Raw genomic sequence first — 14,988 nt, forward strand, 5'->3', positions numbered from 1 at the left:
ACTGGCATTTTATAAGAGCTTTTTAAAAAAGCCTTACGGGTGTTTTCCCTTTCACACTTAAGAGATTAACCCAGTTGTGTTGTGTTCATGGAGGGACAGGGGGTCTTTTTGTGGAGATAGCAGGTCAACACATGTTCAACATGTTCAGCTGGAGAATTAATTTGGGATGCAGCTCAGCGCTGTCTGTCAAGTCTTTTGAGTCATGAATCAGAAATGAAAACTACTACATTGTGAACCTTTATCATTATGATGGACATAGACATAGCTCTTCTGAACGCCCTCTGTCTCTCGTTGGTGGTTGTAAAGTTTCATGAGGCTGTGATTTGCAACAAGGTGAGTTCATACAGTGACGTCAATCTTTTTTTTTTTTTTAGGGTCTCATACAATGAGACGGCTACAATGGAGACTAACATCTTCACTCGTGAATAAACTGGGCTCATTGGAGCCGCAAGAGTCTCAGTTTTCCAGTCATACCACATTTATGCAATTACCAAAATTTTCTAAATTAGACATATTCCAAATTTGTACAATCATAAATTGGGATTGTCTGTAAAGGGTAGACTCGTGAGCGCCCATATTTTCTGAGCCGGTGATAGCTCTTAAAGACCATAATATCAGTTGGCTTTGGCGGAAATCCCAAGATTCTCTGAGGATTTGTAGTTTTAAAAGAACAGTGTTTAGTATTTAGGGGGATCTATTGGCCGAAATGGTATTGAAATAATAATAATAATATTAATAAGAATGTTTTCTTTAGTGTTTAATCACCTGTAAATAAGAATCATTGTGTGTTTGCTACCTGAGGAGCGGAACGGCAATTTTCTACAGTTGCCGAGAACGGACAAACCAAACACGGTCTCTAGATCGGGACGTTCACATTTTGGGGAAAAGTTTTTTTTCTCATTTAGCTCTTTTGGTTTTGAACATTGTTTGGTTGCAGCCAAAAATGGTGCTTTTAAGTACAGTATCATGGTGTCACTGTGTAACCAGTTGGACAGGTGTACATGGGAACAAAGTAGCCGACAGGCTTTTGAATGTAATCGGAAATCTGGACTAGTGCACCTTTAGCAACAAACCCTGTTTATGCTTCTGTTTCTGTCGTTTCACACATTTTAATTGCTTGTTTTTAAGTCTCCCTGCAAAGCAGTGTTGATGCTGCATCCATTATCCTGATGAAATGCACTGGATCAGCAGGTCAGTGAGGTTTAAGGGGTTTTAAATGCACTCGGACATAGTTTGAAAAGCTTTTTCTTTCAAGAAGATCTTTGTTGTGACAGTGGAAAGTGGAGAAGCAGAGTATAAAATATACAAGGTTTAAAAAGGGAACTGTGCCAACTTAGTGTCGTTAGCAATAACAGGATGACCAGTTTTGAGTTTCGAAACATATGTCACATTTTTTCATCCAGACATGAGAAAACTGATGAAGATCCCTCAACACTGTGATGCAAACTGAGTCACTGTGACATCGAAGCATCTTTCCCCTTTCAAAATTCATTTTCCTCAATGTGTGCAAAATATGTTATGGCATCAAAAGCTCATTTTGGATTTCAGCCCAAAAAGCCTTTCTTGGACAAGCATTTCATCAAATTACAAATCTGATGACTGCATGCCTTTTTCCTCCTCTTTTTTCTCTGGTGAGGTGTTGTGTCCGTGGCCAGATGCACACCGAGGTCGGCACAAGAATAATCTGGTTCATTAACGGACGCTGAAAAACACGAAGGTGCATGTAAGCAGCGCTGGAGTGCGGCCAATAGAAAGGTCATTCTCTGCATGAAGCCAAAGGACGAGTCAAGCTCATAATAATGCAACAGAAATGGTTGTGTTAACACCTCCAGTTTAATTGTGTAATTTTCTCATGTTCAATTAATTTATCGTCAAGGCGCCTTCATTGTCTGTTTGTTGCTGCTAGGGAGCAGAAGAACTCCACAACAAGCTGAAACCATGATTTTACCTTATAAAGGCATGTGCATTTATTTGGAGCGGTGTTTTTGTCTCCTGAATGAAAGTCGAATTACTCTCCTTGTTGCTCTGTTTTGGTCTTCACCAACTCCGATAAAAAAATCCCTCCATAGTGGACTTTCTTCACCAGCTAGTTGCTAACTTTGTCTGTCATTTGGTCATTTGGCTAGCGCAGAGTGAGGTCATTCCTTTCATGTCCTATTTTTAGTTTGCCTGGTTTCCTTTTGAAATAATAAATGTAGAACCTCAACACTTTAAAGCACTGTTTTTTTTCCATGACAAACTGGGCTGTCAGAATATGTACGATAAACTGCAGTGATGTCACATCAATGTATAAATTATAATGTGACCATAAATACAAAATAAATTAAAAAAATGGAAATTGAATCTCAGATATTTATTCAAATCACACAAAACCGTATGTTCTGACAAGACTTTTAATTATTATTATCTATTTACTATTTAATTAGTTTTCTATTTATTTTATTTTAATACTAATAAAACAACTACTACTACTAATAGACTACTTCATAGACCTAGCCTCTTAAATTTGCTCTCAAAGTGCACCAGATTGATGCATTAAAAGACGAGGTCCAAACCAAATACCCCGTCTCACAAAGTTAAGGAAAGTATCCGCCACGTGATTCGGATCCGCTCCCAAATATCATGGGTTCTTCCTCGGCTCGTGCTTCACCGTTCCACCAGGTTTCATGAAATCGGGCCAGTAGTTTTTTCCTAATCCTGCTGACAAACAGACAAACAAACCAAAAACAGAAACACAACCTCCTTGGCGGAGCTAAGAGATGAGACAACGAAGAAAAAGATGTTGTTCGTGTAAAAGATGTTGACGTCTGAGTGGTGGCAGCCGAGTACGTTTCTGTTCACGCTTTCAGTACATTTGCACTCGTGAAACCCTGATTTCCACCACTTTAGCGGGCTGTGTTTGTGTCATTAGGAAACACGTGACATCAAGTTGCTCTGGGTGACTACAGCACTGATGTGATCATTGTCGACAGGTATCTACATGTGAAATATTAAAAACACATACCAGATCGATGACTAAATACTGCAACATCCTACCACCGTCCTACTACCAGGACACGTCGTTAGCGGATATTTATGTCACAAGTCATCTCCGGCTCTGAGTGACAGTGGCTGAAAGAAGAAAAAAACACATCTCTATTATTATGTGATGTTTGTTTCTCCTTTTATTTTCCTTTGGGACAAACAGGCAACGGCAAACCTAATGGCTTTGAATTATTGTGCCAACCGGTCCATATATCTGGACATTCTTCCCCAAACAGACTCTTTTTTTTCTGACTGACGGCAGCAAAACACTTTCTTGAACATAATTCAAAAAGAGAAATTCTCCAGAAGACATCCAGGACGGTTAAAGAAGTTATTGAGTTGTTAACGTCCGGAAGCCAAAAGCAAAGAACTGAAAGTGGTTTCTGTCACGTTTCTGGTTTTTGATGGAATATCAGAACGTATTATTGACGTATTATTGAAGTATCATCATTTATTTAAACCCTTTTTGTTTATATACCAGGATGATTGACAGGAAACCAATATGTCAAATGTCTTCGTTGACAATATTAATAATAATAATAATAATAATAATAATAATAATGACAATAATGAGTAAATGGTAAATTTCCCAGAACATCATGAAAGATAACATATTTCTCAATGGTATTTTCTTCTGTGTCTAATTGTAAATGTACTGTAAAAAGCAAGCAAATCATAATTATATAAATGTATAAGCAGAGAAGAGCTGAACAGCAATTTTGCTTTTAAATTTGAATGTCATGCAAGAGAGTCTGACACAAGCTATTTTTTTTTTATTGAAATGAAAAGATGTTTTCATCGTTGCACGAGATCAAAGACCTCAGTGTGTCTCTGCTACATTTAATATTTACATGACCAAATAGAATGTGTGAAGGTCAACAGATATTTGTAAACTTGTAAAATACAAGATTTTAATTACGTTTCAGAATGACACGTTTATTGTTTTACTTTGATGCGTAATCCCATTTGAAAAAAACAATGAGTTAATTAAGCCGTCGGCGGATTCACATGAGGAGTGGAACGTCAAATAAAATATGAAGCGTTTCCTTGATGAACTGTCACACTAACTAAATGACCTATGAATAATGCAAAGTGTTTCCTTTTGCACCTCAAGGGATAAACAAGTAAAGGTGGCGGAATTTTGGAAAAAAATTTCAAGAGACTGAATGACCAGTTCAAGGGGAGTAGGAAAGCCCAGCGTGCAGCGCAGTGCAACATGCATCTTATTCACCCTGCGTGTGTATTTGATTTATTTATTGACCTCTCCTCTTGTTTTGTCCTCTAGCGGAGATGAAAGATGATGCTGATGCTTTTCCCGCCACTAGATGTCAGCATCAACCAACACCTCCACCTTGAGATCACAGCCTGTTGATGCTTGACAATGATGGAAATGACCTTTTGGTGTGGCTATGGACCAAAAACCTAACAAAAAATAACCAGGACAAACCTTTAGGGGACGACGGTTCCAGGACAGACATTTGTAGTCCAGGTACAACGTCGAGGAGCAGAATCACTGAATACAAAGAACTGCAGAGTAGTAGAAACACAGAATGACAGGATTACGATACACAGACCTGCAGGCAGCGGGGCTGAAATATACAACACCGCAGAGGACTCTGTGTGTAAATAAAATATAGCCCATTTGTTTTTGCCAAGTGACTGTAGTAGTAAAGCAGGCGATACAGCAAATACATTTTGCGGCCACAAATATTCCCGTGAGAAACGCAGCTCCTCTGCCCCTCACTGTGCAGTCGGATAAACACATGTCTGCTGGATGCAATAGTGACACGGGGACAACGGTGTTGGATGAAGAACAACACATTCAAGGGTAGTGGCTTCAAATCAGGGAGGGGGGACATCTAATGGAGAGTTGACTGAATGTAATAATAATTAATTCTGTTTTAATCTCAAAAGGACACTCTTCTTGGATTAGGCTAAAGTGCCTGTAAATTATTAATAATACTAATTTGAATGTCAATGTTTCGAGTGAAGCTACACGAATGAGTCTTGGGTCCAAATCTCACTATAATACAATTAAATAGCCATAATCTAAAGGCTTAAAGACGACTATGAAGTTGAACGGGCAACCATTTTTGCAATGGGATCACACCAGCAGCGACGCCAAATCAGGCCCAGGGTAAAGCGGTCCCGGGGTAAAGCGGTCCCGGGGGTAAAGCGGTCCTGGGGGTAAAGCGGTCCCGGGGTAAAGCGGTCCCAGGGTGAAGCGGTCCCAGGGTGAAGCGGTCCCGGGGGTTAAGCGGTCCCGGGGGTTAAGCGGTCCCAGGGTGAAGCGGTCCCGGGGGTAAAGCGGTCCCAGGGTGAAGCGGTCCCGAGGGTAAAGCGGTCCCAGGGTAAAGCGGTCCCAGGGTAAAGCGGTCCCAGGGTAAAGCGGTCCCAGGGTAAAGCGGTCCCGGGATAAAGCAATCTTTATTTTTAATAAATATGTTTTTATCTGAGCTTTATTTAACCAAGCGAGTCATAAAGAACCCACAGCAGCCTGGAGAGAGAGAAAGAGTGTTGCCTGGTCCCCATAGGAAGTACTACACTGCAATTAATCTAGTAGACATGTACAACAGTATCACAAGAGTACAGCTAAAGAAAACAACACCGACGGTAAATGAACAGTTACTTTGAATTGTTGTATTAGAAACATATTAGCATCAGACAGCTCTGCGGTATTTATGCATCAGTGACGGTTACATTGCAAATGCTAATGTGATACTTTGTTAACAGCGGTTGCGACTAACTGCTGGTGGCAAAACAGAGGCACGAATGAATGATAAAGTACCGCCGATGTGAAATATTTAGTACTTATGCATGTTTGTGTGTAATTACTACCTCGGATAGGGCGCCATGCAATATCTCTCATGGCTACATAATAATCTCCCCTTGTTTTCACAACAGTGGGGTCATTAAAGATAATTGGTTGATAGCCGGTGCCTCCGCTTAACCCTTAAAATGCTCAGCACTTGGCATTTGTTCCGCCTAAGTGAGACTAACATGAGCACAGCTGGAGACGCCGTTGCATGAAGAAAACAGAACTGAAAACAAAAACAACAAAAAATCAGATGAGCCCACTGTTATATAATGTAAGAAGCCCCTCTGGTAATCTAATGGTTGTTCTAAAGAGGCGGCCTCTTCCTGTCATGTTTCTGCTAACATGTGACCGCTAATGTCTCCTTGTGCCACAGCCTCACCGCTTCATGCCTCTTGGCATGTTATGGTTCCCTTAATGACTCCAGGAACGTTGCGGCGTGTGTCGTTTACTCCGGTGACCTGCAGAAGTCCCGGATCCCGACCCCATAAAACCATATGTGACGTAAAGTGGAACTGGATGTTGTGCAGCAGTGCTGTGGAGGTAAAACTGCGTAAAATCCTTGAAGTCGTGAAAGGTTCTGGCTGATCTCTAGGAAAGGCTTGAAACACAGGGAGGTGATCAGCCTCACAAGCAAAGAGAAAGTGTTTATGATACTATAGAGGATTTGTAATGATTAAACAGTTTGCAGCTTTTGCTGGTAACTGCTTTTTTCAGAAATGATTTAGTCACCAAATAAAAAGGTGCTTGACACGAAAGACTCACAATCGTTGGCATATTTTCAATGTACACACACTATATAAACCTTCCTCTGCAGTGATGTGAATAACAATAATTTACTTTGCGAACTGAAACTGAATATACCGAGACAAAAAAAAGTTAATTGGTGTTCGAGCACCCGGCTCCTTCCACAGGAAAGCGGATTCCTTCCACAGAGATGACATCACCATCCAGTCATGAGCTGGAACGTCTGCCGCCTTAAAATCCAGGAAAACAACACATCACACACACACCCACACACACACACACACACACACACACACACACACACACTTCAGACCTATGAGTGTCCAATCTGTGCTGGAAATGCTTCACTTGAAAGAGGTCCTTGACAGCCTTCAGAGACGTCGCTGTCTGGTTTTCTCATTGCTCAAGAAAACATTTACACTCGAGCAGAGTTAACCAGTTTCTCTTTCCAGTAAATACTCTGGTAAACGTGGGTAAAGATCATGTTGCATTTCTTTAGTTGCCCTCCCGTTTGGTGTTATTTTTATTATTATTTTATACAATTACAAGGTTTTTGCACATGTACTGTAATATATCTGAAGATCCTCTTCTACTTTTTTTTATCAGTATGCAGACATTTTTTCTCTGTGAGATGGGACTGTTTATCTTGGCTCTACTGCTCTGCTTCTTGAAAAGCCATAGAAATAGAACAGGAGTAGAACGGACATTGAACTGTTTGTTTTTTTCCGTGGTCATTTGTCGGGCACAAAATAAAAATAGCGATTGTTGCTAGTTGTTCAGGTGACAACATTACATTTCATTAAGATGACCCTTTTATCCAAAGCGACTTGCTAACGAGCTAAGCGGCTCGTTAGCTTGTTAGCTTGTCAGTGGGACCAGGAAATGGACGGCCGGCTCGTTAGCTTGTTAGCTTGTCCTCTGGATGGCGGACAGTTAGACCCAACGATGCCGCTCTCCACTAGCCTGTTGAGGCTAACTAGCACACATCTGGCTAGCTAGCTAGCTTGCTAATTCTACCATGAGGCGATCATCAGGCGATAGCAATGGCAATTGGAACAAATTAAATTACTTCCTATTTTCCTGAAAAACCTTCGCTCCATGCCGTGAGTCTGTTTTGTGTACCACGCCACAACGATGGCGACGGCAACAGCACACGTACAAATGTCCGCCGCTCTGACCATCCTGCTACTCTAATTCAAATGAGAGTGTACGTTCCAATACTGTTTTATTTCTGTGCCTGTCACATTTGTTTGGTTTGCAAATCGAAAAAAATAAAAAAGGTTGACGCAATGTTCTATTGCAGTACATTTCGAATTGGTGGGATTGGTGGCTCCTGCAAATGTTGACAGAAGGCACTGTGCCAAATGCAATCACTGTCAGAGCGACTTTTAGTGATCCAAAGCAAATGTCAGACGGAAATGACGAAGGGTCTCGCTACACACCCCAAAAACAACTCCGCTCTGGACAAACTTAAAAGTAAATTATGTTTATTTTAGAATTTCCTGCAAGTGGCTTTGTACATGTGGCTCAACAGGCTGGCTGTGAGTCAGAGGAACAAATCACAGGTGTTATTTCAAATAATGTGATCACAATGCAGTGAGTATAGAATAATATCCAGAAAGGTCAGGATTAGGACAAATGCACACACGTAAAGCCACCATTCATAATTTATTTTCTCAAATAATACAATTTCCACCAAGAAATACGTTTATGATCCATAGCCCTTTGGACCAAAAAAAAAGCAACACCTTTTAGACTACTCTAGCCGGGATAACAAAATAAAATGTTTTAACTGGTATTCAAATAGAGCTAGTCCTTTACTATGTTGATTCAAATAACTCAATAATACTGTGATAACATTGTAAAAGCACTCGGTATGTTCCCAGTGAAATGTACTGCTTTGGGTATCAGGGAAAATCCATCCCATATTAGTATTTAATAGGTATAAGAAGCAGGATTAAAGTTATTGCCAGTTTTTGAAGATTTACAGCAAAGTGGAACAAAAAGGCCACCGGCTAACCTCGACGTAATCTTTGATCTTCTTCGACAATACCTCAATGTTCACTTCAAGGAATATCTGCTCACTGATTAGATCATTGTCCAAAAATGTGCTTTTGACAAGCCTAGCTATGACTTAACTTGTCCAGGAAATGTCTCAAAGGCTCGATTTCCTTTGAGAATCTGAAGTCATTTGGTGACAAATGGAAAGCGTTGCTTCGTCAGCCCCTCTTTCATTGTGGGGGAAAAGAATGGTAAAAAAAACACAATATTTACCACATATGCTCCATTTTATGGTTAACTTGGAAATCACAGTCATTAAATTGAACAGTGTGTTAGTAGAAAGACTAAAAGGAGTGTTTACAACTACGGTTTAAAAAGTATTTGTTCTTGAGTTGTTTATGATACTGGGGAAATTACCGCTTTAAATAAAACCGCAAAACCTCAATAAATAAAGCAAAATATGACGCAACAAACTCAACATAAGAATGAGGTAAAAGCTTAACATAAGACTACTGACTTACTGTTCAATAAAAATGAGTTTATAAAGGCCCATTTTGAGGTGTGCTCCGAGAAATCCCGAGAGCTGCAACACAGATGTTAAAGCCAGTGTTTAACATTTAATGTCCAGATGGAGCTGAATCCCGAGAAATTTAGTACCATGTGGTCACAGCTGTTCAAGGGCAGCTTCTTTCTTTTTTTCACACAGATCTTATGTAACTATGGGAGTGAAATGTAGTAAATGCCTCGTTGACCATTTGCTCGACCTTTAACCTGAACAGCGATTGTCCAATCACAGTTTAGCAGACCAGACACAGCAAGTCGGAGAAGCTTGGATTTCTCCACATGTCGAAGACGTGTGCACGGAGCGGTAGTTAAGTTGACTTTGACATTTAAAGAGGTTGGATTCAGACAGTTTCAACGGTCTTTGCTAGCCGTTCCAAAACCAACAACAATAAAGAGAGAGAGAGAGAACGGAATGGATTAGACGCTGTGTTTATCCGCTCTAAAATAAACTGCAATAGTTTGCATGTCCGGCAAACCAGTCAGCGACCGATCGAGAACACATCATTAACACTACATTAGTTTGTGAGGTTACGCGCTATTAAAACAAAAAAAGGCCCCATTCACAACGATCACATTCACTGTGTTGTATTTTCCCACCAGTATTTTAGTTTACGCTCCAGCAACTCAAGCCAATGTTAACAGAAATGACAGTACGCTTGCCAAACACATTATTTAGTTCTCAATATAAAAAGCTCTTTCTCTAGTAGCATTAAAACACAAGCAGCCAAACAGGCTTTTGTTGGAACAAGATGACAGTTATATTTCATATTTTCCTTTATTATACTAACTAGCTTTATGCTGCAAAACAAAAAATATGTTAATGCTTGGAGAATAATTACTTTTTCCCTGGGGCTTGCATTTAAGTCTTTTAGCACGATAGCATGTGCCAGCTATCAAGTGCATTTTAAAAAGCCCTTTCGCAAGATTGTGATCAGCTGAAAGCAGGAGACGGCGTTTTCAGCCAAATGTATGGAGCTAAATGTTAGCTTAATTAGCTAGCTAGCTAGATAAAATTCAACAAGCAATCATTTTAATTTCAGCCGGCCAAATCTAGACATGCAATGTCTCCTTTGCCAGCCGTTACAAGCATTAAAAAGTCCGCAGTAGGCGGCGTTTTTAGCCAACTAGTGAGGCAAAAATGTTAGCTTAATTTAGCTGTTGAGCTAGCCCATAAAATCCCAAAGCAATAATTATCGTTTCAGCCAGCAAATCTAGAAAAACATACTCATTAATAAAGAATGTTGATGGTAAGTCTGCCAGTTCATCATGTAATACAGAATGTGTCATGCAAGAACAGAAGGAGCTCGACAGGATGGAAACAGGCTTCTGGGCTTAGCGTAGCTTTAACTGGTTCAAATATATTACAAAGCATCGCCCAAGGGGACCTTAAATGGTGATGGGCCATCAGAAACAATGCCACATAGAGTCCATCCTCCTTAACACCAGAATAAAATAAAATGAGAGAAAGTCTAGCCTTTCTCGAAACAGAATTCTCTGTCTCCGTCAAGTACAACGTGGGCATTAAGGGTGTCGTTCCCAGGCAGACGGCGGCGAGGATGGGCTCATTCCTGCGGCCTGGCGCCCAGGCCGGCAGTCAGGGTGCTCACAGAGCCCCAGCCACCATTCATGTAGCAGCACGATCCAAAGATTACCGCACTGGCCTCGCCGGCTCTGCCAACTTCCACACAAATTGCTTACAGCATGTGGAAAGCATGCGCGCGCAGCAAGCTGAAATAAGTGGCCGTGTGGCCGAGCTTCAAGAGGCACTCAACAGCTCCACTGTGCTGTTTGAGTGGCAGTGTGTGCCGTAAAGTGTTGCAGACCTACACACACAGCATAAACAGCTCTGATCAAAGTGTTTTATTAGTGCATTACCATTTCTCTTAAAGATCAGAGGCGATTTTTAATGCCGTCACCTTAAGCTGTAAAGAGGCGATCGGTCGGCCCAAAGCAGCAATTAATCAGTGGAGAACACAAATGTTAGCAGTTCCTAAAAAAAATCTTCTCTTTTGTTCCTCCGAATCACATCTGCAATGAGATTTTGGTTGTAATCCAGGGAGTCATCTCAATTACCATCTCTCAGGTATAGAAGTTAAGTGTTGCACTTAAAGTTTAAGCTCTTCACACCGACTCCCACCATCTGTGACCTTTTCCCGAGGCTGATAAGTGTTCTTGAGTAATTGCACGCCGCAGACCCCTTCGCCGCGGCTATAAAACGACGAGCTTTCATTAAAGGGCAGCCATGGCTTCTGTCAGGACTTTCTTGGCTCATGCCACCCCGTCTAGATTGGCACACCATCGCCTGACTTCAAGATGTAGCTCATCATCAGTCAAGAGGGCATTGTAGTCACATTTCCTCAGCGTTACCTACATATCCTATGTTAATTTGTGGGCAGTGTACAGACCAAATCATTCTTAATATTCTGCAGAAATATTAAAATAGTCTTCGGAGCAATAATCCAAGAACTCCGTAACCCTAAATGTTCTACCTTAATAGTTCCCGAAACTGATCCCGTTTAACCTAGATTCATAACAAAAAGACCATTGTATGTTTTGAATTTAAACAGAGTAGTAGTTGAGTGTTCTTGGATGTCGATAAATTGTTTTTTTTATGCAATACTGCTAGAAAATAGAAGCTTAAATTATGTGGGCATATTACGCAGTAAAAAATGTTTTTATTATTAACTTAACATTGCAACTAAGATGAGCTATTTCTGAAAAAGAGTTACAGCTGCTTTAAAAAGATAAGTTAATTCAACAAGATGCTAAATTAAGCCAACTTTTATTAATATGTTTGAATAACTAAAGTGTATTAATTGATTCAACAACTTTTATTCCCGTGTTTGTACAACTAAATAAATCAATACAAAATCGCCGGCTTAAATAGTTATTCTATGTTGCGTCAAACTAGGATTAAGGTTGGTACAATTCGAAATATCTTGTTAGTATCGGTAAAAGACTTGTTGATTAAACTCATAGTATAAAGTTGATGGAACTATTTTGTCCGCTTCAGCTTTGTCAACTCAATTATTTGTTCCAAGTTTAAGGGGCTAAAGTTTCCTAACTTGCCTACGTCAACGTTTTAAGGCAGCCAGGTTAAAAATGATTTTATGTTGAACAAGTTTGGTCCTTTTTACAGTGTTAGGCACACAGTTTTAGAGTCTGGCCCTGAGTCAGAACTTCCAAGAAGCATTAATCATTGACAAACTACAAGATGAATATAATCACAACCACACCCCTCATCATGGTGGAGGTGTTTACTAACCTCAGAAACCCTGCGAGCACAAACACAAAGCAAGGATTCAGAACAAAACAGTCTCAAAGTCCATTTAAAAGCTGTTCCAGAGCTTTCAATCATATCCCGTAATCTTCATCAGCAGATGTAGTTTTCCCAGAATTTCTTCGTCCCTCCTCTCCTGCCACATTCTTTATTCCTAAGCTCCTTCGTTGACAATTTTCCATCTGACTGTCCCTCCTCTCCCATCACCTGACTTCGACACACACAATACACAACTGTTCCCACTTTCCTCATCAGCCCTGCAGATATTTATTCAACTCCTTTCCACTCCCTCCTTGCCAGATAGTCAAAGTCGCTATGTGCCTTGTACCGTCGCTTTTGAGCGTCGAACTAACAACCTAAATGGGCCCCTTTGTGTTTCCTGTTGCACTATTTGTTCGTGCAGTAGCTGACAGGAAGTTAACTTGGAACCGTTTCCAAGGTCAACAATACAACTGTTGGTGTTTTTGCAGTAAACTGTGCACAGGATAACAGCGAGCAGCCAGCTCCAGAAGCCAGGCTCGCAGTTGGCCATACATGGCCCATTACAGCTAAATGGTGACACTGCTTCGCGAGGTCGGCACCTGAGGTGAGAAGGACAAATCCCCGTCAGAATAGAGCAGGTCCAAGCATCAACTGAACGTGGAAAATAACCTCTCTGAGGTAAAAGAAACATGGAGTACCAGCTGAATTTCATCCTGCGGCTCATTTTCTCACTCGGTGTGCAACCGGCAGGTGAACTGTTCTCCCCATGAAGCCTTTTGGGTAATGATGGGGAATTTGAAGTGTGCTCCGGAGGGGGACAGTCTTATTGATCTGGAGCTTTGTTATAGGACTTTTGTGCTGGAAATGAATTTTATACATAACAAGAGGGCTGTGTTCAGAGTTTTGCAGACACGCGGGACATTGCACTGATGAAAGAGACGCGGTAAAAAACAGACAAAGGAAAATGTTTTAGTTTTTTTATATTATTTCTATGTTACCTTTATTTAGCCAGGATAATCCCGTTGAGATTGAATTCCATTTACCAGGGGGTCCTGGCCAAGATGGCAGCGTGAAGGTTTCACACAAGCAACACAAATAAAGTTAAAAACTACATTTGATTTAACATAAAATAGATGACAAACTTAAATCAAAGCAGCAAATCAACCAACTAATTGTCATTCAGTTTCAGGAGAAGTATATTCCAAATGATCCTTAATCCTGTTTAGACATTTTATATAATAATCTCCTGAGTCCAGCTTCAATCCATCTTTTCAAATAGATAATACATGTATTTCAAACCATTCCTTTCATGCCAGCAGGTAGTCAGTATAAACGAAGGATGAATGAGGCCCCTTGTGTTTTGTTTCAGGCAGCCCACACACACTCGTTGGCCCTCTGTGGGTGGAACAAATGTTCGGCTGGCTCTAAAATCCGCTTTTTAAGATCAATTCTAATCTTTTCGAGCATGCTGTTTGTGACTGTCCATTTTCTGGGCTCAGGCATCATGAACCTATCTGCAATGGTTGCTGTGGTGACAGCCCGAGTGTGCACAGTATGCTAATAAAAAAGAGCACAAGAGAGAGCTGCAGGCTAGATGAGGAATACAGATGCGTCCTCCACCGTAGCTCGATTCGTCTGTCACATCAGGCGGACTCGGCGACGTCGGAGGGACGCCGATATGCAGACGCGCTTCATGCAGCAGTTACAGCCGTCCAACGCAATAAAATCCAGCGTGGCTTGGATTTGATCTGCGGATATGGACATACGTGTGTGTGGCTGTGGGGATTCACACACATTCCCTCCATGCAATGTGGCGCATGAGTCATTGTTGTCTCTGTCCAAGTGATTCTATGGTTCATGTCCACACTCCCAACACACTGCCAGCCGGATTCACTGTGGTGACATGAATCATCTCTCAGTTAAACCTATTCTGATTCCATTCTAGTCTTTGCAGCAGTGTGCATTGCACATTCTGAATAAATGCTTCATTTGTCACCCAATACGCTGTGGAGGAATGCGCATCTGCCCGACGCTTTGGATTAATCTGATTGTTTGTGTTGTTCCAAAACACTCATATTGAGTATCTTGGATAGTAATGAGTGTATGGGTTGAATGCGGTTGATTTCACTCTGAATAAGTGCTCTGTCTCTTGTGTTTGTCCGCTTATATACGTCATACCTACGGGGCTTTGTTTGTTTTTCTGCACAAAATGCAGTGTGTCATCAGCGACGCGAATGCCAAACATCTTGAAAGCAGTTGTCCAAGCTTTGCAATTGTTTAAAAGATGAGAAACGCTGCCATGTGGTTGTCTGCGTTTTCACCCACTTTCTCCCAATTTGGAAAAAAGCACTGTGGTCTCTGCTGTTGCTGCTAACTCCCACTCAGCACAGGCCATGGTGGATAATACAACTCTGTTTCTTTACAGTTGTGAAGTTAAGTTGGGTACTTCTCATAGTTTTCTCTCCCGTTCTTCTCTCTGTTTATTTTTCAATGAGCAATGCAGAGAGGGGATCCAGAGCTGTTTTACAAGGAATAGCCTTCAAATACCCACATGCAGTGTACACAGTTATTGTTT

The sequence above is a fragment of the Taurulus bubalis genome, assembly GCF_910589615.1.
Source record: "Taurulus bubalis genome assembly, chromosome: 4".
Classification (NCBI taxonomy): domain Eukaryota; kingdom Metazoa; phylum Chordata; class Actinopteri; order Perciformes; family Cottidae; genus Taurulus; species Taurulus bubalis.